The following is a 22,740-nucleotide window of genomic DNA, read 5'->3' as shown; positions in this document are numbered from 1 at the left end:
TCATGTGCGCCACAGCGTGTTGTTTACTCCATTGCGCAGCCGCGGCTCGCCGGCTACACATGTCGGAAGTGTCGTCAGTTACCATGACTACGGCAGGCGTAGACGTCTCCGGCCAAAAGATAGCCAGAAGAGAACATTGTCGTCATCGTCGTCATCATCTGCGCGACGTCCACGTGACACCCCACATGGTGCGCACAACCGTGCGTCAATCTCATGGGTCACATGGGCGGCGCAGCCAATGAAGACACAGTGCAAGTGTCGGAGCCATGGAAACCCCGACGCTGTGGACTGCGCAACTTATCCTAAGGTGATGTGCATGATCCATATGTCAACATGCACTCGATAGGTGGCTGGATGAACATTGTCAGATCAAGATCGCAACAATGATCACCACATTCTCCCTAACTGATGGCCAAATCAAACAGAGGTGGAGACCATGTCCGGCGTCGCATATCATTATGTATAGCACATATTTCACAAATGACACCCATCAGACAATAAAAAGCATTATATCATACAATTATAGCAGTCACTATAATGGGGATGTGTTATCACATATAAAAAATTAATTATAAAAAATTAATTAATGATGTCCCTATACTGAAGAGGACCATCGAACGACCCACATCAGTCGATAGATGTAACGTTAAACTCCGAGTAATAGACAGCGTTGGATATCTGAGAAGAGGTGGTGATAGGAAGGCGATCCTAAGGAAAAAGGAATTAAAGTGGATCCATACCCTTAGATCCCTTCAACCCTATGGGTTAAACTTGGAGTTTAACGTTACATCTATCGACTGATGTGGGTCGTTCGATGGTCCTCTTCAGTATAGGGACATCATTAATTAATTTTTTATAATTAATTTTTTATATGTGATAACACATCCCCATTATAGTGACTGCTATAATTGTATGATATAATGCTTTTTATTGTCTGATGGGTGTCATTTGTGAAATATGTGCTATACATAATGATATGCGACGCCGGACATGGTCTCCACCTCTGTTTGATTTGGCCATCAGTTAGGGAGAATGTGGTGATCATTGTTGCGATCTTGATCTGACAATGTTCATCCAGCCACCTATCGAGTGCATGTTGACATATGGATCATGCACATCACCTTAGGATAAGTTGCGCAGTCCACGGCGTCGGGGTTTCCATGGCTCCGACACTTGCACTGTGTCTTCATTGGCTGCGCCGCCCATGTGACCCATGAGATTGACGCACGGTTGTGCGCACCATGTGGGGTGTCACGTGGACGTCGCGCAGATGATGACGACGATGACGACAATGTTCTCTTCTGGCTATCTATTGGCCGGAGACGTCTACGCCTGCCGTAGTCATGGTAACTGACGACACTTCCGACATGTGTAGCCGGCGAGCCGCGGCTGCGCAATGGAGTAAACAACACGCTGTGGCGCACATGAGGAGGATGGAAGCCATGCCGGTTTCAGTAAGTAACAACCTGTACAGATTTATTCCATCACAATGATTAGCTTTGTTGATTTAATGTGGGGCGTGTTTTGTATTATGGGGGGTATTTATATGCCTACCAACACTGATGTCATTAGGCTTGACAAAGACTGGTGAACAGTCGAAACGTTGCCATTTGTGTCTGGAGGTACAAATAAAGAAGTTTTGATACTGCTACATGCTGCCGAAGCCATCTTCCTTTTTATATACGTATTCCAAGGCCTGATGGATCAAGGGCCTACGGCTAGGCTGCTGCATTGAACAACGCATTATCTTGAGACCGTAAGGTGCTGCTTCTACATTTTTACGTTTATCTATTGTTGATCCGGGAGGCGTGCACCAGGGGGTTGAAAATCGTGGAGTTATACACACCATGGAGGGTCCCCCAGGTCCAAGTAAGAACATGGATACCTCGTCAAGACACATGTACGTCTATACTGAGGAGGACATTCAGCGGCTGATTAATGTCGATGGAGGTGATGTAACCTTTTTAAGTTCCCCCTCGGTTGATATCTTGAAACGTAAAGCTGAACAAGATCTTAAGAGATTAAATACCATGGAGTTACACCTAATAACTCTGAGAGAGTATTATAAACAGCAAAGAATACCAAGGGGCCTCAGGTCCAATCTTCGCCCGAATTTATTCCCTACCAACGGCGATTTTTGCAAAGCTTTTGAAGCAATAAATAATCAATACTCTTTCGAGTTGATGTTGCTCAATATAGATTATCTACAGAAAGAAGTGGATAACCTGAAGGTAATTACAACCAATTTGGAAACCCAGATTCGGGACCTGATGAGTGGCGAGGAGTTTACAGCTTACAAAGAAAAAACAAATCAACACGTTATGCGGCACAAATCCGAGGTTGAACACATTAAAAGGGATAAGTGGCACAGAGACTTGGATGATTACCAATCTGGTAAAATTTACAATTGGCAGACGTCTCAATCACAAAGATTTAACAGGCGGAGACGTGGGAAACGCTTTGATCAAGGCAAGTTTGGCTTCAGCACTGGTGAGTCCGATTCTGCTGATGAGTCAGGTGCGTCCAATAATTTTTTAGGCCATGGCCGAAAAAGAGGCGAGGGCGATACAGAAGGGGTGGTAGGAGACACCATCGATCCAGCAAGGGCCCTTCCCCCTATACCCATGGAAGCCTCTTCCCATCCACAGGGGCGGATAACGAGACGCGGGCTACGGAAATGAACCTAGTTGTGAACATTTCATCTTCCCAACTTGATGATATACAAACCAATGTATTGAGCCGGGGCTTGACATTCTGCCCCACTACCCCACGTGATTGGTTCGAACTCGAACTGGACCTACAAAAGTTCTTTAGGCGCCTTAGGCTGAAAGCCTTTTTCTCAATGAGAGACATCGATACATCCAGGTGTCCACCAATTGTACCCACTGATACGCTTATGTGTAAAGATTTTGATTTACGCAACAAAAGTTATTTTTCGCCACCGCAAAATAACCATGTGGTTGAAACATATATCAGCTTTGTCAGGAAACGAATTGACCAATTGAGGGAGGATAGTACTGACCAGTTCAGGCATAATCTGTCCCAGGTTGAGAGGCGGGCTTTGTCTGAACTGGAACATAATATAAATTTAACCATCAAGCCAGCTGACAAGGGGGGTGCCGTGGTCGTCATGGATACCTGTAAATATATTAATGAGATCACACGACAGGTAGGGGACGTTAATGTCTATGAGATACTGAACAAGGATCCGAAGTTTGATATAGCAGGTGTTATAGGGGTATTATTGGATGAGGCACTTAGCCAAGGAGTCATCGATGATGAACTTTATAATTTTTTACATGTGAGCCACCCAATTACCCCTGTAATATATGTTCTACCAAAGATCCATAAGAGTTTAATGGATCCTCCTGGCCGACCCATTGTGTCGGGCAGGGGCTCCATCTTTAATCCCATATCAATTTTTTTAGATAGGGTATTGCGGATCCATGCGACCACGGCCCCCTCCTATATCAGAGACACTGGCCATTTCCTGACTAAGCTGAACGCACTGCTTTTGCCTGCTGAATTTTTACTTGTTAGTTTCGATGTTGTATCGCTGTACACGTCCATCGACCACTCTTATGGTTTGGGTGTCGTCGATGTGGCCCTTGCCAGCACAGAACTCTCTCCTGGGGCACGCCGGCTGATCCTCGCCCTCCTGGAGGTGGTCCTGAGGAGGAATTATTTCCTCTTTGGGGACACCTTCTACCAGCAAAAGCGTGGTGTGGCGATGGGGTCCAATATGGCCCCCACCTACGCTAACATCTTCATGGCGGAGGTCGAGGATCGGCTTGTGTATCGCTCCACTTTTTTTGAGAGGGTTCTGTGCTGGTGGCGCTACATCGACGACATTTTCTTGATTTGGACAGGCACTATACCTGAACTGGAGGATTTCCATGTGCACCTGAACTCTGGGGTCCGGGACCTGCAGTTCACCGTGATGCATTCTGCCCGTGAGCTGCAGTTCCTTGACGTCCGAGTTCAGGTGCACAATGGAAGGATCAGTACTGATCTATTCCAGAAACCTACAGATAGGAATACCCTACTAATGTACAACAGTAATCACCCTCAGTCCATGGTGAATTCTCTTCCATGGAGCCAGTTACTAAGGGTACGTCGGATCGTATCCGATGACACCCAATTTGACTACAGAATAGATGAGATGTGTAGGAAATTTGCAAAGAGAGGCTACCCTAACCAGCTGATTAACCGTACCAAACATAGGATTACTTCCATGAATCGTGGATCCACATTGGTGAGAAAACCACTGAAACAAGAGTCTGCCCGTATCCCTTTTGTGTCCATCTTTGGGGGTGACAGCCGCAATATTGCTGCCATCTTACGCCAGGACTGGCAGATCCTTCAGAAAGGACTGCCAACAGTCAAAGAGTTTTCTGTCCCCCCAATGATGGCATATAAACGGACCCGCAATTTACGTGACAGATTGGTTAAAGCGGACATAGGAGGCAAGGATTTAGACAAACAGAAAAGACTGGCACCACTTAGGAATGGTAATTTCCCTTGCCTCTCCTGCTGCAACTGCAGTTGCATCATGAGAGGTGATGGTTTTACTCATCCCTATAGTGGTAAACGGTTTAAGATCAAGGGACACTTCACATGCAAATCCACAGATGTGGTTTACATGATACAGTGTCCGTGTAGCCTAATATATGTGGGTGAAACCACAATGGAACTGAGGGAAAGGATTAATAAGCATAAGAGTACTATTAGAACAGGAGCCATTGACAAACCGGTTGCCAAACACTTTATTGATTGTAAACATGCTATTAATCAATTAAGATTCCGAGTAATAGACAGCGTTGGATATCTGAGAAGAGGTGGTGATAGGAAGGCGATCCTAAGGAAAAAGGAATTAAAGTGGATCCATACCCTTAGATCCCTTCAACCCTATGGGTTAAACTTGGAGTTTAACGTTACATCTATCGACTGATGTGGGTCGTTCGATGGTCCTCTTCAGTATAGGGACGTCATTAATTAATTTTTTATAATTAATTTTTTATATGTGATAACACATCCCCATTATAGTGACTGCTATAATTGTATGATATAATGCTTTTTATTGTCTGATGGGTGTCATTTGTGAAATATGTGCTATACATAATGATATGCGACGCCGGACATGGTCTCCACCTCTGTTTGATTTGGCCATCAGTTAGGGAGAATGTGGTGATCATTGTTGCGATCTTGATCTGACAATGTTCATCCAGCCACCTATCGAGTGCATGTTGACATATGGATCATGCACATCACCTTAGGATAAGTTGCGCAGTCCACGGCGTCGGGGTTTCCATGGCTCCGACACTTGCACTGTGTCTTCATTGGCTGCGCCGCCCATGTGACCCATGAGATTGACGCACGGTTGTGCGCACCATGTGGGGTGTCACGTGGACGTCGCGCAGATGATGACGACGATGACGACAATGTTCTCTTCTGGCTATCTATTGGCCGGAGACGTCTACGCCTGCCGTAGTCATGGTAACTGACGACACTTCCGACATGTGTAGCCGGCGAGCCGCGGCTGCGCAATGGAGTAAACAACACGCTGTGGCGCACATGAGGAGGATGGAAGCCATGCCGGTTTCAGTAAGTAACAACCTGTACAGATTTATTCCATCACAATGATTAGCTTTGTTGATTTAATGTGGGGCGTGTTTTGTATTATGGGGGGTATTTATATGCCTACCAACACTGATGTCATTAGGCTTGACAAAGACTGGTGAACAGTCGAAACGTTGCCATTTGTGTCTGGAGGTACAAATAAAGAAGTTTTGATACTGCTACATGCTGCCAAAGCCATCTTCCTTTTTATATGGTGCAAGGATTGAGTCCCCAAGCTTCCCCATAAGGGAAAGCTGGGTCCTGATCCTCAACCCACCCCCCAGTACCTCAAGAAAGATGGCGGCGGCGGCCCAGTGCATGCGCAAACTAAATGCCGTCCGCCGCCACCCCCGGAATAGTTCTCTCTCCTCAGAAGAGGAGAAAGTGTATAGAAGGATACCCCGATTGGGTCCCCCAGCAGTGTGATTTACTGCGAAAAAAAGACAAATCAATTTATAAACTGTCCGTCTGTAACTGATGTTCCAGAATTTTGGACAGAGAAAATACCGCAGCATACTGTAAGAGTGACTGAACTGAAGACATGGCATTATAGATTAAATTAAACCCATTCTTAAATTAAACCAAAAATGCTACAAATAAGACACATGTACACAATTATAAATGGATAAAATTAGGCCACGGCCAACTTTTTTAAAAAACAGCTCAAACAATAAATAACCATATAAACTTAAGATTAATAACAACCACTGAATTAGACCAGCCATAAGCTTGGCCTAAATAGCTGAATCAACTCGCCACTTATTGATGAGCGACTTTACCCAATGGACCATGCCACCTAAACAGGCGCCATGGGATCCACCCCATCTACAGCTAATTCAATCATGGCCTGCAAATTCTAAATTAAAAATGTCCAAACCAATGTCTGAAAGATGAATTTTGTCTGAAAAATAAAGGCCGGGCACAACACTTTCCAAGTCCATGTGTCTAAAAGAAAATCCCCAGATTAGCGGCATAGAACAGCAATAATAACCTCGGAACCATCTTGGAAAAAAAACTGATGTGCGTAAGGAAACAACCGCCTGATTCTAACTAGGGTCCGTTTCATCCCAAATGCCAGCTCGATAGTGCCTACCTTACCCACATTATTGCACCTGCATGAAAAATAATAACATCCGGATCCGGATACAAAGATCACATCTCAAGAATCACCTCCAGCACACCTTCCCAACGAAGTCCTCTAATTCCGTTCCAAAAAATGTGAACATCATCTGTGGACCATGAAAGGTTATCACAGTATGATCTTCCTAACACTCTTTCATGCGCCCAGTGCACAAAGGAATGGCTAACGATCCATACGGTGATTCCTGTAAAAGCTATCAGAAGACATAAAACATTAACTAGATCAGGGATGTACTCACACCAAGTCTAGCAGCTGTAGTGGCAGCCCAAATCCTGAATGAGTGCGATGTAAAGTGAAAACCTTCTAAACTTAACTCCTTCAAGCATTTGGACAAAACTGCTTGAAATTGATATTGCGTTACCGCGGAGGAATCAGCATGACTAAAAAACCAAATGCCGCCAGCTGGCCTACAGTGCCAGTAGTGTGATAGCCTACTTACAGGACATATATCACCTGACTCGATTCTGCCCACCCGGATCCACGAACCCCTACCTGTCCGATCCGTCTTAGAATGAGCAAGAATAGGGACAACGGAGCGGGGCGCAGACGTAGCGCAGTGAAAACTGACTGAGGGGGGAAGCTGAAGACCAGGATGGGGTTAATCCCAGTGGGTGGGTGGAGTGATGCTGGGGACGTAAAGGGGGGGCGGTGCTGCATTTTCGCGGGCCATTTATATGCAGGGGGGTGAAGGGGGCGGCACCAGAGGCCATCATAGTGCAGGAGAAGTTGGGAGAAGTTGCGGTTGTTGGTAGCTGTAGGCGTAGTATTGAGGCATGTCGGCGCTTGAGGATTTGTTGGCGGCGGTGCGGGCAGCGGCGGAGCAGCATGGCTCGGATTGGCTTGTGAGGAGTCTGCAGGCGGCGGTGGGGGCCCCGGTTGTCCCTCCGGTGGCGGTGGCTGGCAGAGTGAGGGCGAGGAGATCTGTCCCGCCGGAGCGCTTGAGTCCGGAGGTGACTCCCCGGTCGAGGCGTCGGCTTGGGAGCCCCACGGTTACTCCTGCCTTTGCCCCGGGTGGTGCGGCTGATGGTCCGGTGTGCCGGCGCAGCGGTCGGAGTTCGGCGCGGCGTGGCGCGGATGCGGCGGAGGTGCAGAGGGGACGTGGTAGGGAGGCGGCGCGGCCGGCTAGGAGTGCGCGGCGCGATGCAGTGGAGCGGGGTGAGGCGCGGGCGGGCGGACAAGGCCTGGGGTCTCGAGTGGCTGGCGGTGTCGGTGGCAGCTGCAGTGCGGTCTCACTTATCCTGGGTGAGGATCGGGCGGCGGCGGCTGAGCGCAGGAGGTGTGCGGAGGCAGCGCAGAGTCCTGAGTTGGAGGCAGCTCGGTCTGCGGGCGCTGGTGCGGCGGCGGGAGACTTGGCTGGGAGTAGGAGGGCGGCCCTGCGGTCCCGGTCTGCTGGCCGGCGGCGGGGGTCGGGTGCGCAGCTGCGTGATGGAGCTGGGATGTCGCCACCTGCTGGTGCCTTTGAGGTGCCGGGCAGGGAGGTTCAGCGGAGTGCGCTGGCTGGGGGAACTGGCTTGGCTCCGCCCTCAGTGCAGCTGGGGGACTGCAGGACTGTGCACAGGTCTGATGCGGCTCATGGAGGGACTTCTATGGAGCTGGTTTTTGGTGGGACTGCAGCGGATGAAGCCTATGGTTCACGGCCGCCAGGAGGTGGGTCTGTCGACAGGGATGATGCTACAGTGCGACCTCGCCAATGGGATGTTGGTGGGGGTTTCGTCGAAGGTCCAGCGCTGGAGGACGGTGAACTCAGCCAGGAGGCTTGGGAGGTCGGGGACCGGAGGGACGATGCTGTCGGCGCATGTCCTGCTGCGTCCGGGTCGGCGATGGAGTCTTCGCAGAGAGGTGCAACGGTGCGGTCGGCGGCTGCTGGGGGAACGTCCCAGGGACGGCCAGGTGAGACGATGTCGGGTCCGGGCCCAGCTGGGGGGGTGGGGGGGGGGGTCAGGCGGGGGGTGACAGTTTAGCAGCGAGATTTATTAGCGGGTATGTGGACTCTGTTATCGCAATGGAAGTCCGGGGCGGAGTCGTCTCCGGCCGCAGTTTGGGCTGCTGCGCCTGCGGTTGGGGGCGCGGAGCGGTGTTGTGCGGCTGCTGTGGGGGGCCCTTCTGCAGTCGGGGGGGCGTGCGGCGGCGGTTGCAGTCGCTGGAGGTAGTGGGGGTCAGGGTGCTGGAGATGAGGTCAGGTTAGCGGACGCGGCCAAGGGTGAAGTCTATGTGTGCTTTGAAGGGCCGTTGGGGGCCCATTTGAAGGTGGAGGTCAGGGAGAAAATTTGGAGGGATGAGTATGTGGAGATTTTCTCGCTGCTTCCGTTGGATAAGTTTCAATTGGACAGGGTGAAACCGGATGAGAGTAAGAAGGAGGAGGAGGAGAAGCGGAGGTACAGGTTGATCCCGCGTACTTTCCAGAATTGGCTGCAGGCGTTTGCTATTCTAGCCAGTGTGGTGGGTGAAAAGGCGCCGGAACACTGTTCGGCTCTGTTTTGCTACATGGATGCCATTGGGGAGGCGTACCGGACGTACGGTGGGGTGGCGTGGCTCAGGTATGATGAGCAGTTTCGCCAGAGGAAGGCGGTCAGGCCTAGTATTCGTTGGGATCACAAGGATATAGGTCTGTGGATGCGTTTGATGACGGCCCCAAAGGGTGTGAGTCAGCCCTTTCGTGGGGCGGCCGGGGGTCCCTCGGCGTCAGAGTCAGCTGGGGGGGTCCGAAAGGGTTGTTGTTGGCAGTTCAACGAGGGTCACTGTAAATACCTGTCCGATTGTCGCTTCAAGCATGAGTGCTCGGGCTGCGGGGGGGCCCATAGCTTTATGCGGTGTTTCAAGCGGGGACGGGGAAGGGGTTTTGAGGTTGCGCAGAAGAGGGGTGACCCCGGTGAGGGTGGACGTGATGGAGCCGTTTCTAGAGAGATATCCAAATAGGGAGGCGGCGGCTTTGTTGCTGGCTGGGTTTAGGGACGGTTTTAGGATTCCGTGTTCGGCGGTTGGGGCGGGTGTAGCCGGGCGTAATTTGTCGTCAGCGTTGATGCGGCCGGAGGTGGTTTCGGAAAAGATTGCGAAGGAGGTGGCAGCGGGGAGGGTGGTAGGCCCATTTGGCGAGTGTCCGTTGCCGGATTTGCGGGTTTCTCCTTTGGGGTTGGTCCCGAAGAAGGAGCCTAACAAATTTCGGTTAATCCATAATTTGTCATACCCGGCGGGGTGTTCGGTCAACGACGGCATTGAGGATGAGTTGTGCTCGGTTTCGTACACGTCCTTTGATGAGGCGGTGAAGTGGGTCCGTCTTTTTGGGCGGGGTGCGTTGTTAGCTAAGACGGATATTGAGGCTGCTTTTCGCTTGTTGCCGATTCATCCGGAGAGTTTTCGTTTGTTGGGTTTTAAGTGGGAGGGGCAGTTTTTTGTGGATTGTTGTTTGCCTATGGGATGTGCTATCTCGTGTTCACTGTTTGAGGCGTTTAGTTCCTTTTTGGAATGGGTTGTGCGGCAGGAGGCGGGTTGGAGTTCCGTTTTGCATTACCTGGATGATTTTTTGTTTTTGGGGCCGGCTGGGTCCAGGGTGTGTTCGGTGTTGTTGCATACCATGGAGCGAGTGTCCGCTAGTTTTGGGGTGCCGTTGGCACGGGAGAAGACTGAGGGCCCGGCTACGACAATGCGGTTTTTAGGGATTGAGATCGATAGCGTAGCTATGGAGTGTCGGTTGCCTTTGGATAAGGTGGAGGATTTGCGTTGTGAGGTGGGTTGGTTGCGGATGGCGAGGAAGGTGCAGCTTAGACGGGTGCAGTCTGTTTTGGGGAAGCTAAATTTTGCCTGTAGGATTCTGCCTATGGGTAGGGTTTTCTGTAGACGTTTGGCTATGGCCACAGCGGGTGTGAAGGCCCCGTTTCATTTTGTGCGGTTGTCTGCGGAGGTGCGTGCGGATCTGGAAGTGTGGGAGCGTTTTTTGAGGGATTATAACGGTCGGTCGGTATGGATGGAGGCGCTCGTTTGTAATGTGGATTTGGAGTTGTTTACAGATGCGTCGGGGTCCTGTGGTTACGGGGCTTTTTGTCAGGGTCAATGGAGCGCGGGTGCGTGGCCGGTGGAATGGAGGGTGGCTGGTTTGTTGGGGAATTTGGCCTTATTGGAGTTGTTCCCTATTGTTTTGGCGACTGAGTTGTGGGGGGATTTGTTGCGTAATAAGAGGGTGCGTTTTTGTTGTGACAATTTGGGGGTGGTGCAGGCGGTGAATAGCCAGTCAGCGAATTCGCCCCCGGTGGTGCGGTTGCTTCGTCACTTGGTTTTGAACGGTTTAAAGTTAAATGCATGTTTTGTGGCGGTTCATGTACCTGGGGTTGATAATTCTATTGCTGATGCTCTTTCTCGTTTCCAGTGGGATCGTTTTCGCAGTTTGGTGCCGGGAGCAGAGGTGTCGGGTCTGCAGTGTCCTCAGTGGCTCTGGAGCGTGGCCTTGGGGTCTCGGTAGATCTGGTTCGGCGGTCCGTGAGTAGCGGTACGTGGTTGGCTTATTCTGCTGTGTGGTCGCACTGGGAGCGTTTGATTGAGCAGGTGGGGGGTTGTGAGGGGGTTGGTGATTTCCATTCTTTGCTGGTGTATTTCGTAGGTCAGTCGTTTAGCGATGGTTTGTCTTTTTCTGTTGCTACTAAGAGGGTTGCGGCGGTGGCTTTTTGGTTACGAATGCGGGGGTTGGCGGATGTGTCTCGCAGTGTGGTGAGGAAGGATTCCCGGCGTCCGGTGTCTTTTCAGGTTCTGCAGTTGTTATGGGATAAGGTGGGGTGTGTGTGCGAGTCGGGGTATGAGGTGTGTTTATTTCGTGCAGCTTTTTCCTTGGCTTTCTTTGGGGCGTTCCGGGTTTCTGAGCTGGTTGCGGTCAGTCGGGTGCGTGGAGGTGGTTTATTACGGGAGGATGTGAGCTTTGGTGCGGAGGGTTTGCGGTGTGTGTTACGCAGGTCCAAGACGGATAAGGTGGGCAAGGGGGTGTGTATTTTGTTGCGACCTTTGTCTGGATCAGTGGTGTGCCCGGTTCGCTGTGTGGAAGAGTATGTGGCCCGTCGACCGCTTGGAGGGACGGGATTGCTGGTGCATCAGGATGGCTCGGCCTTGTCCCGTTATCAGTTTGTGGCGGTTTTTCGTAAATGTTTGACGGCGGCGGGTTTGGTGGCGAGTGAGTTTGCGTCTCATTCTTTTCGCATTGGTGCGGCGACGGAGGCTGCTAGATGGGGTTTGGGTGAGGATGCGATTATGCGGATTGGCCGGTGGGAGTCTGCGTGTTTTCGGTCATATATTCGGCCTCATTTGTTGTAAGGTTGGTGGTGGGAGTGAGCTGGGGGTGGTTATGTTTGTTTTCTTCATGTGGGGTAATCGTTTCCTTCATGTTTTTGCAGGTTCGCGTGCTTGTTTGGCGTGGATTTTTGGCCATTCTTATGTGTACTGGGGAGCGTTGAGAGCGGATGTGAGGAGAAGTGGTCGGCAGTTGGGGTTCCAGCCGGATGAGTTGCAGGTCCGGTGGATTGGAGTCCGGGGTATGTTATGGGGCCGCGTGTTGCCTGAGTTTCATGCTTTTGTCTCATTGGATAGGTGCCCGGATATTGTGGTTTTGCACGTGGGCGGGAACGACTTGGGCGTTCGTCGCTCGAGGGATGTGATCAGGGACATCAAACTGGATTTGTTGCGTCTGGTGGCGGAATTCCCGGATTTGTTGGTAGTGTGGTCGGAGGTGGTAGCCAGGAGTTCGTGGCGTTTTGCGAGGTCGGTGGATCGGATCAACAAGGCTAGGGCGAAGTTGAATAAGGAGGTGGGGCGGTTTGTGCGCAGGCAAGGTGGTTTTGTGGTCCGACATAGGGAGTTGGAGGTGGCGTCGCCTCAGTTCCTTCGGTCGGACGGGGTGCATTTGAATGAGATTGGCATTGATTTGTGGGCTCTGGGGCTGCAGGATGGTTTGGAGACAGCATTCCGGGTGTGGCGGGACGCCCATAGGTGAGGTGTCCCCAATGTGCGTCTGTGGCTGGTTAACAGGGGGGTCCTGGAAGGCAATACTATGTTTAGTAGGTGCATGACACGTTGGAACGTGCATCTATGTGGTTCGGTAAGCTGAAAGCTGGGGGCTCCTGTTGGGCTGGAAGGCCTGCAGGGGTGGAGGAATATATTTGGTTCTGGAGGATTTGGTGCCCTTGGGTCGGCGAGTGCGGCCGAGGGTAAGGATGGAGATGTGTGGAGTGAAGATCGCAGCTTGCTAGGGTTGCCTTCTAGGATCCTTCCAATAAGTGAATGTTATTATTACAGTGTATTTACATGTTTGTGTGTATTGGTTGATGTTTATTAATGTATAATTTAAAAATGATGGTGGAATATTTTGGCTGTTTAATAAACGGCTGCTATGGCCTTTACACCAACAATTACGGTCTACGTGTGTTAATGGGGATGGTGGGTGGTGTGAAGGGTCTGGAAAAGGTCTTTCCTCCCTAAGTCAAAAACTAAATATAATTACGATGTACCCGAACATCCTTCCAGGCCAAACCCAACCCAGTCTCTCTACTTTTAGGTAAGATTTCAATTATACTGAAAGCACCAAAAAACATGCATGTAAAAACAGATGAAAAAAAAACAAAGCCTCATACGCAGTAGTGCATACCAAAGACATTACCTGACATAAAGATGACAATAAACTGGGGGAAATAGGACACCTATTATCAGGAGAACAATTACCTATCTTATAACCTTTCAAAACTTGTTTAACCATGAAATAATCAAATGCAGGAACACCCAAAACTCTAAGAAAAAAGGAAACACCGGACAAAACCTGCACAACCGTCGCATGCGCCAAATGCTCTTTAAAAAGAGACAAACAAAAGGATAAGGCCGCAAACTTCTTACTCACAAAGGGAGACCAACCCATAAAATTAGCAAAACGGCACCACTTTCCCCTAGGACCGCACATAATCTGCCCAAGTAGTTGGGGCCAATGATGACTGTAGATAAGACATACTTAAGACAAAATCAGATTCCAAAGATACATAGGACACAACTCCCCTTTTAAGTTGGCCCCCCTCGCCAACTTGCGATAAACCTGAAACTAAAAACGAGAAGGCGAGTCAGCAATAGAATTATCTATACCCAGAATATGCCTAGCTTTAACCCGACTATTCAATCTCAAACAAAGCAGAACTAAATGACGCAACAATTTAACTAATGGACACTTGGGTGACAAACAGTTAACAGCGGACAAAACCCCTTTATTATCCGTGTGCAGAAAAATACGCTTATTTGAGAAAACATTCCCCATAAGACCAAAGACACCACAACAGGAAACAACTCCAATAAAACAATGTTCTTTGTCACTCCATTTGCAACCCATGACGGATGCCATTTACACGCACACCAATGACCCTTCCAATAAGCTCCAAATCCGCAAGACCCCGCTGCATCTGTAAACAAATCCAAAAAAGGAGACAAAATCCTCCCGCCAATACGAACGACCATTATACTGCTGAAAGAATTCTAATCAAATTGACAAGTCTTTCTTAACTTCCTTGCATAAACGCACATCAAAAGCGGGATTACGCACACCAGCGACCTTCGCTGCCAGCTGCTGACAGAAGACACAACCCATTGACATAACCCTAGAGGCAAACGCTAAAAGACCCAATAATGACAGAATTTCCTTCACTGTTGCTTTCCGTCTACCCATCAAACGAGAGATAGCAGCGCATGTTCGATTTACCTATGGACGGACGCTAAAGGAACACCAAACTCAGAACAAATACTAACAAACAATTCTAACAAATCTGAACAAACTGAAGAGTTAGCTGGACCTATGAACAAAAAATCATCTAAATAATGCGTTACCGCTCCTATCATGCTCCTAACTGCTACAACCCACTCCAGGAAAGAAGAAAAAACTTCAAAATGAAAACAAAATAACGAACACCCCAACACTTGTCAAAATAAACACTTGTCAAAATAAAAAGAACCCTGAAAATGAAAACCAAGGGAACTAAAAGCAGCAGGATGTACTGGCAATAGGCGAAAAGCAGACTGAAGATCAGCTTTAGCCATTAAAGCCCCGTTGCTGTTGCTACGCACTAGATTCACAGCTGAATCAAATGTGGCTTACTTAACAGAGCACAATGCCTTATCAATTTCAGCATTCAGCGATGCCCCATAGGGGAATGATAAATGATGAATTAAACGATAAGCACCCGACTCCTTTTTAGGTACAAACCCTAATGGAGATATACAAAAATTAGCAAAAGGAGGGAATGGGAAAGGGACAGAAATCCGATCCTCTGCCAACTTCTTTCCTAATTTTGATTGGACCACCAGCAGAAACTGCGCCACCGAGGATAAATTATTCACCCACATACAACCTTTCCCTGAAAAGGACGGGAAAATAAAACTTTCTCCAAAAGGACGCATGGTTTCTATCTTTACTGGCGTCCAAGGTCTTTGCAATAAATTCCCTTGTAGAAGGCTGGCTGGGTAAATTTGCTCTCTTAAAACAGCGCACCACAGGAGGAAGGCCATCGACACTGCGTTTTAAACACAAAGCATGTGCCCCTCCTCAGCCCAGAAGATTGCTGTACTGCCACAGGTGGCTGCTGCTTAGGGGCAGAAAAAGACATATGCTGCGGCACCAATAAGTTAAGCCACAAACCCACATCCTTTGTGCCCCAACACACTGCTAGCCTTTGTCTAACTCCCTCATCATAAGTAAACCAACTAATCCCCCCCCCAAATTTTTATAAGCTTCTAGAACGTTGTCTAAATGCTGAAACGAACCCGAACATCTTTGGAAGAACTTCTCTCCAATCACACTACAATATATACAGTACGCCTGCAACGGATTATTAAAAGTCTGCGGAATTGGACATCTCCTATCTTCCTCTCACTTATCCTCCCGCTTCTATACAGGGAGTGCAGAATTATTAGGCAAGTTGTATTTTTGAGGATTAATTTTATTATTGAACAACAACCATGTTCTTAATGAACCCAAAAAACTCATTAATATCAAAGCTGAATATTTTTGGAAGTAGTTTTTAGTTTGTTTTTAGTTTTAGCTATTTTAGGGGGATATCTGTGTGTGCAGGTGACTATTACTGTACATAATTATTAGGCAACTTAACAAAAAACAAATATATACCTATTTCAATTATTTATTTTTACCAGTGAAACCAATATAACATCTCAACATTCACAAATATACATTTCTGACATTCAAAAACAAAACAAAAACAAATCAGTGACCAATATAGCCACCTTTCTTTGCAAGGACACTCAAAAGCCTGCCATCCATGGATTCTGTCAGTGTTTTGATCTGTTCACCATCAACATTGCGTGCAGCAGCAACCACAGCCTCCCAGACACTGTTCAGAGAGGTGTACTGTTTTCCCTCCTTGTAAATCTCACATTTGATGATGGACCACAGGTTCTCAATGGGGTTCAGATCAGGTGAACAAGGAGGCCATGTCATTAGATTTTCTTCTTTTATACCCTTTCTTGCCAGCCACGTTGTGGAGTACTTGGACGCGTGTGATGGAGCATTGTCCTGCATGAAAATCATGTTTTTCTTACCTTGCAGACTTCTTCCTGTACCACTGCTTGAAGAAGGTGTCTTCCAGAAACTGGCAGTAGGACTGGGAGTTGAGCTTGACTCCATCCTCAACCCAAAAAGGCCCCACAAGCTCATCTTTGATGATACTAGCCCAAACCAGTACTCCACCTCCACCTTGTTGGCGTCTGAGTCGGACTGGAGCTCTCTGCCCTTTACCAATCCAGCCATCTGGCCCACCAAGACTCACTCTCATTTCATCAGTCCATAAAACCTTAGAAAAATCAGTCGTGAGATATTTCTTGGCCCAGTCTTGACGTTTCAGCTTGTGTGTCTTGTTCAGTGGTGGTCGTCTTTCAGCCTTTCTTACCTTGGCCATGTCTCTGAGTATTGCACACCTTGTGCTTTTGGGCACTCCAGTGATGTTGCAGCTCTGAAATATGGCCAAACTGGTGGCAAGTGGCATCTTGGCAGCTGCACGCTTGACTTTTCTCAGTTCATGGGCAGTTATTTAGCGCCTTGGTTTTTCCACACGCTTCTTGCGACCCTGTTGACTATTTTGAATGAAACGCTTGACTGTTCGATGATCACGCTTCAGAAGCTTTGCAATTTTAAGAGTGCTGCATCCCTCTGCAAGATATCTCACTATTTTTGACTTTTCTGAGCCTGTCAAGTCCTTCTTTTGACCCATTTTGCCAAAGGAAAGGAAGTTGCCTAATAATTATGCACACCTGATATAGGGTGTTGATGTCATTAGACCACACCCCTTCTCATTACAGGGATGCACATCACCTAATATGCTTAATTGGTAGTAGGCTTTCGATCCTATACAGCTTGGAGTAAGACAACATGCATAAAGAGGATGATGTGGTCAAAATACTCATTTGCCTAATAATTCTGCACGTAGTGTAGTTTAGCTACAAACTCCTTTGATGCAGGCAGTAAGGACAAGATGTCGACAAATTCATTTCTCCATATATTTTCTTTTACAGACATGGACAAATGAAAACCTAGAGGGGAAATATCACAGGGCAGAGGTTCTTTATAACACGTCTCTACCCTTGGGAAAAATTGGAAAAGGGGTGGAGTCCTCGCTGTCAGAGTCCCGTACCTCCCACTGATCGCCCGTCCTTCAAGCGTCAGTGACAACGCCCGCCAAAGCGCCCATACTAACAGAAGAAGGCAATTATAGGACCAAACTCAGCATGGAGGACAACACCCTGGACAGAGACGCAAGCACAGGGGCTAAGCCCGCAGTACACTGACCACCAGATGCAGCCCCATGCTGATCCATAAAAGGAGATGGGTCCTCAGGAGGCAGGGGGGAATCTTCTTGGCACGCATCCACCAGCTGCTCAACGCCAGAGCGGTGCTGCCATACCAGACGCTCCCCATGCGAAGCCCTACTCCTGCGCTGTTGGTTCTTCGCCTGACAAGGTGCCGCTGAGGCCTCTCTGGACCGCTCACCCCTAGGCAGTGGAGGCAGGGAACTCCTCTTCTTGGAAGGCAGGCAGGAACCAAACTGCTGGTCAAAGTTTCCGGGGGACACCAAATATTCTTGCACCGCTGGATGTGACATCCTCAGCCCGCTGCCACATCCGGTCCTGACATTCGACAACGCCCGCTTCTCCGCTGCACGCTGCTCCGATAAGGACCTGCAGGGGGAGGAAGAGAAAACTGCTCGCTACCTTCTATCTCTCTGAGAGGAGCGCAACGCAGGCAAGGCAACAGGGACTCCTGCATCTGAGGTAGGCCTCACTGAAGATCCTTCAGCTGGAACTGCACCACATGGCTCCGAAACATCTGGCACAGCATCCGCAAGCTCCGCAAGGCAATGTCCATGGTTAGTGGGAAACCGGAAACAGGCAGGGAAGCAGTATTCACGGGCGGCGGGAAAACTTCACAGACGGGAAAACTTCACAGGCGGCAGGAGGGCAGCAGCTGAACAAAGATGCGGCTTGGCAGACAGATGGCCTGCGGCTTGGCAGACAGATGGTGGTCACTGCATTATATACACCTTTTCCACACCACTTCAAACCCATCCACCAATGCCCTAACTGTTGCTGGGCACCCTAAACTTCCCACCCTCAGCATCAATCCCACTATAGGACAACCCAACTAGCCAATCCCTGTAATCTGCCCCCCAACCCAGCAACCACGCTAAAATAAGCCTTCTTTACCCTGATTTTGGCAGGAAAACAAGGATAAGTGAATAATCCTGCCAAAAAATGCCCTAAGAAACCTTTGGGATAATACTAATTCCATGCAGATCCCTCCAAATGGGATTCTCGGGATCTCTACATCCTGATGCATACCGACCGGATTGCTCTCCATTCAAAATGCATTAGGATAGGACGGAACTCAATACCGGAAAAGAATAACGCAAGTGTTAAAGTACCCTTATTTGGAGGATGATTGAGTTGTTCCTCACCAGTACACTAAGGTATTTATTAAGAATTATAGAATTATTGAAGAATTATTGTTCCTACAGATGGTTCGGGACACTGTCCTTTTATATATTCTGTAGGTGACTGGTTGATTGTGTGCATAGCGGTTTCTACCTTGCCGGGCAGGGGCCTGTTATGGTGCACCGCGTCACTTAGCACGTTTGTCTCTTATATAGGGATTGATGGGGCTAAAGAGACGTTGTATGGCCAGTCACTGTCCTTGAATGCCAGCTTGTTATTATACCCCTATCGGTGTTCTTGTATCTTGTGAACAAACTGGAATTTGCAACATAGTTGGAGACATTTTGCTCAGTTTTCTTGGACTTGTTGCCTTTCACTACAGTTCAGTTTTTTTTCCCTTTTTTTCAGTTTGGTGAGACATAGTCATATGTACAGGCAAATTCCTTTTTAGAAATCTGCCTCCCTTATAAGTGCACAGCTTCACTTCTCACCTGTACGTGCCACAAAGATAAGAATGTGGCGGATTTATAAGACAGTAACAGGGTTACCCATCTAAAAATATTTTTTCTCCAATTTCCTGTGAAAATTTTATTAACAATTTGAAAAAAAAACATATATACTCGACTGGGGGCGGAGCTTGACCGCGGACTGGATGGCAGCCTGAGAGAGCTCTCTCCTGCCACGTACCTACAATAACGTTGATCTAGCTGTTTAAATCGCCTAAATATGGGCAAAATAGGGAGATACCAACCGAGGGAAGGTGAAGAACTTAGCAGACCAAAGATGAATCAAGCTGCAGTCACGAAACTCTTCACTAAAAGACATACCAGTTCTCCCGCTACACTGTCCAAGATGGCGCCGGAACCCGCCGAGCAGAGGGAATCTGAGGAGGAGCGTCACTCGAGTAGCAATGAGGAACGAACACCAAATGAAACGCTCACAGCAGCGGTGCTCAAGAAAACCCTGACCCAGGCGCTGAGACCGGTAAGGGATGACTTGGCAGCCATAAAAACGGACTTACATGCGCTTGGATTTCGGACGGAAGCCCTTGAGACGACATGTTCGGATCTCACTGCCCATGCCTCCGGATTAGCTGCCAGAACGGAGCAACTGGAGGCCCATGTTAATACAGCGTTCACATTGATCGAAGATCAAGAGAACAGAAGCCGCCGAAAGAATATTAGAATTAAGGGGCTCCCTGAATCCTGGGCAGGAGAAGCACTCCCTAAAGTGGCGCGCAAAATTTTCACTGGTCATTTGGGACAGGACCGTGCAGACGTGATCACGATAGAGCGTATACACAGAGCTCTCAGATCGAAGCCTAAGCCTAGTGATCCTCCACGAGATGTAATATGTGGACTGTTATCCTATGTAGACACAGCTGCAGTCCTCCGCTCGGCCAGGGAGAAATCCCTGATTGAGTATGAGGGGGTTGAGATTTCCCTATACCAAGATATAGCTCCGTCTACTCTACAGAAGCGCAGAATGCTGAGGCCATTATTAGACAAGCTGAGAGAAAGAAATTTACAGTATGCATGGCTGTTCCCTTTTGGGATTTCGATCATGAAAAATGACAAGCGGATCATCATCAAGACCCCAGCCGACCTAGATGCCGCGTGGTCTGCACTGGACATTGATCCTATAGAGATACCGTCATGGGCACCTGTTGCCGATCTGGTTCATTTACCTCCCTTGCCGCACATGGATGAATGGCAGACCTTCACCCGTCCGAAGCCTCAACGTCTGAAGAGACCGTCCGCTGCTAATAACTCACCTCATCGCTGAACTGTGAGGGTCCCAACTCTGGTTTCTTCTTCAGCCACGTTTGCGAGGGGCAATTGAAGTCTGGTTGTTCCTGCAGCCTTTCGGCTCGACTTACCGTAAGCGGAACTGTTCTGTTTTGTTTTCCACTGCTATGGTTTACCTGTTGAGAAATGTCTCCTCTCCTTACTGATCAAAGGTTCTTCCTTTCATGTCAGTCTGTACCTTATAAGAATGTCTTTTTTGATCCTTATTGTTTCCCCCCTCTCTTTATTTCTATCCCCACCACTCTCCCTTCCCCACTCCTTCTATCTATCACCTTGTCTCAGCATTGGACGGCTCAATATCCATTGAAGTGGCGCACTTGGTTTTCTCACCATATGAAACGCGCGATTAGGTTGATCCCTGAGTCTATGTATATGTCATTTAATGTGTCTATAAGGAAATGCCTCAATTGTATTAAGTGTACTATTAAGGCGGATTGCGTTGTTCCATCTCTTCCATCACTATTGAGTAAGCTGGGGACTGGAATCTGGGATTTAGTAATGTCACTGATGTACTAGAATCGCCCTCTGAAGAGGTTCTGTTTGTTCACCTGATGGACGGGGTGAAACATTGTGCGCATTATGGTTCCGATAGAATACCAGTTTCTCCGCCTTGTGCTCTCACTCTCCCCGCCTTACATATACGGTCTTAGAGAGGTATTGAATGACAGGAGGAGAGCAACAGTAGTTTAATTATTGTGGGTCGCAATACATAAATATATAATATGTTGGCATATAATATATTAATATATAGAATGATAACTGAGGTGATACTTGAGATTGTGACGAAGTGTTGTCTCACTAATCCATATTTGCTAGCATGTTAGTTCAAATACTCTAGCTCCCCTGTCCTCCTCTCCCTCCCTTTCTTTCTTTTTTTTCCCCCTTCCCCCCTCCCCCCACCTGTTTATTCTTACTTAAAACACATTTTCTACATTTTCTACTTGATTTCTCATACTTTCTTCTCTTATTCTTTCATCCTATTTTCTTTCTTCCTCTCCCTACCCTCTTCCCACGTGTAATTTGTGCTTTTGAAAGTATGTGCGATATCAGGTGCGCATCCTTTAATGTGAGGGGCCTAAATACCCCGAATAAACGACATCACGTACTGGACATGCTCAAGAAACTCCGTGCCTCCATTCTCTTTTTGCAAGAGACCCATTTTAAGAAACATAAAATTCCGAAACTGCCTTCCAAACATTTCGCTAACTGGTACCACTCATGTCACACTTCCTCAGCTTCTAAGGGGGTCTCCATAGCTGTGCACAAATCTATTCCTATTAAGATACTACAACAACACACGGACCTAGAGGGGAGGATATTATTTCTAAGGGCTCAGGTATATACTACCAAGTTTACCTTGGCAAACATTTACGCACCTAATCATGCACAAGTGCCTTGGCTTTTAGATGCCTTAGACAGACTCAAGTTGTTTGCGGACGGTCCGATTATTCTAGGAGGAGACCTGAATGTTACGTTAGATCCCTCACTTGATTCCTCGATTTCTAGGTCGAGTGTCTCTAGACGTGCTTTAGCAAAGTTGAGGTCTAAATTGTCTGAACGTTCCCTTACAGATGTCTGGCGGCTGCAGAACCCCTCTGCTCGGGACTATTCATACTTCTCCCAAGTACACAACTCGCATCAGAGGTTAGATTACCTGATGGTCCATGCTTCCCTATTGTCGAGAGTGACTGATACAGGTATTTCGGCCATTACAATATCAGACCACGCACCAGTTCACCTATCACTAACTCTCACGAATGGTTCTACCATGACGTGGAGATGACGGCTTAATGAGCAGATCTTAGAAAATGCGGAAGCATTCTCAGATATACAAGCTCAACTTTCAGTTTTCTTTGAACAGAACAAACACTCGGGTCCCAAATTTCCTATAGTCTGGGAATCGCTCAAAGCATTTGTTAGGGGACTATTCATTTTGTGGGGGTCCAAGATCAAGAAAGATAGGCAAAAGGTTATAGACGAGATGTTAGATCAGATCACTATATTAGAAAAAGAACACAAAAGCACTAGCTCGTTGGAAACACAGGGGAAACTCCGAGTTTTGAGGGAAAAGCTTCTCACCTACTTGCAAAACAAATCGGCCAAGGCTTATTTACACTTCAGGCATAAGCTGTATGCCCATGGCAATAAGGGAGGGAAGCTCATGTCCACATTGCTCAAAAAAGAAAAAGCTAAACAGCACATATATGGGATCAGAAACCCTGCAGGGAC

Source organism: Bufo gargarizans, chromosome 1 (genome assembly GCF_014858855.1).
Source record: "Bufo gargarizans isolate SCDJY-AF-19 chromosome 1, ASM1485885v1, whole genome shotgun sequence".
NCBI lineage: Eukaryota > Metazoa > Chordata > Amphibia > Anura > Bufonidae > Bufo > Bufo gargarizans.
Note: the sequence above shows the minus strand (reverse complement) of the source record.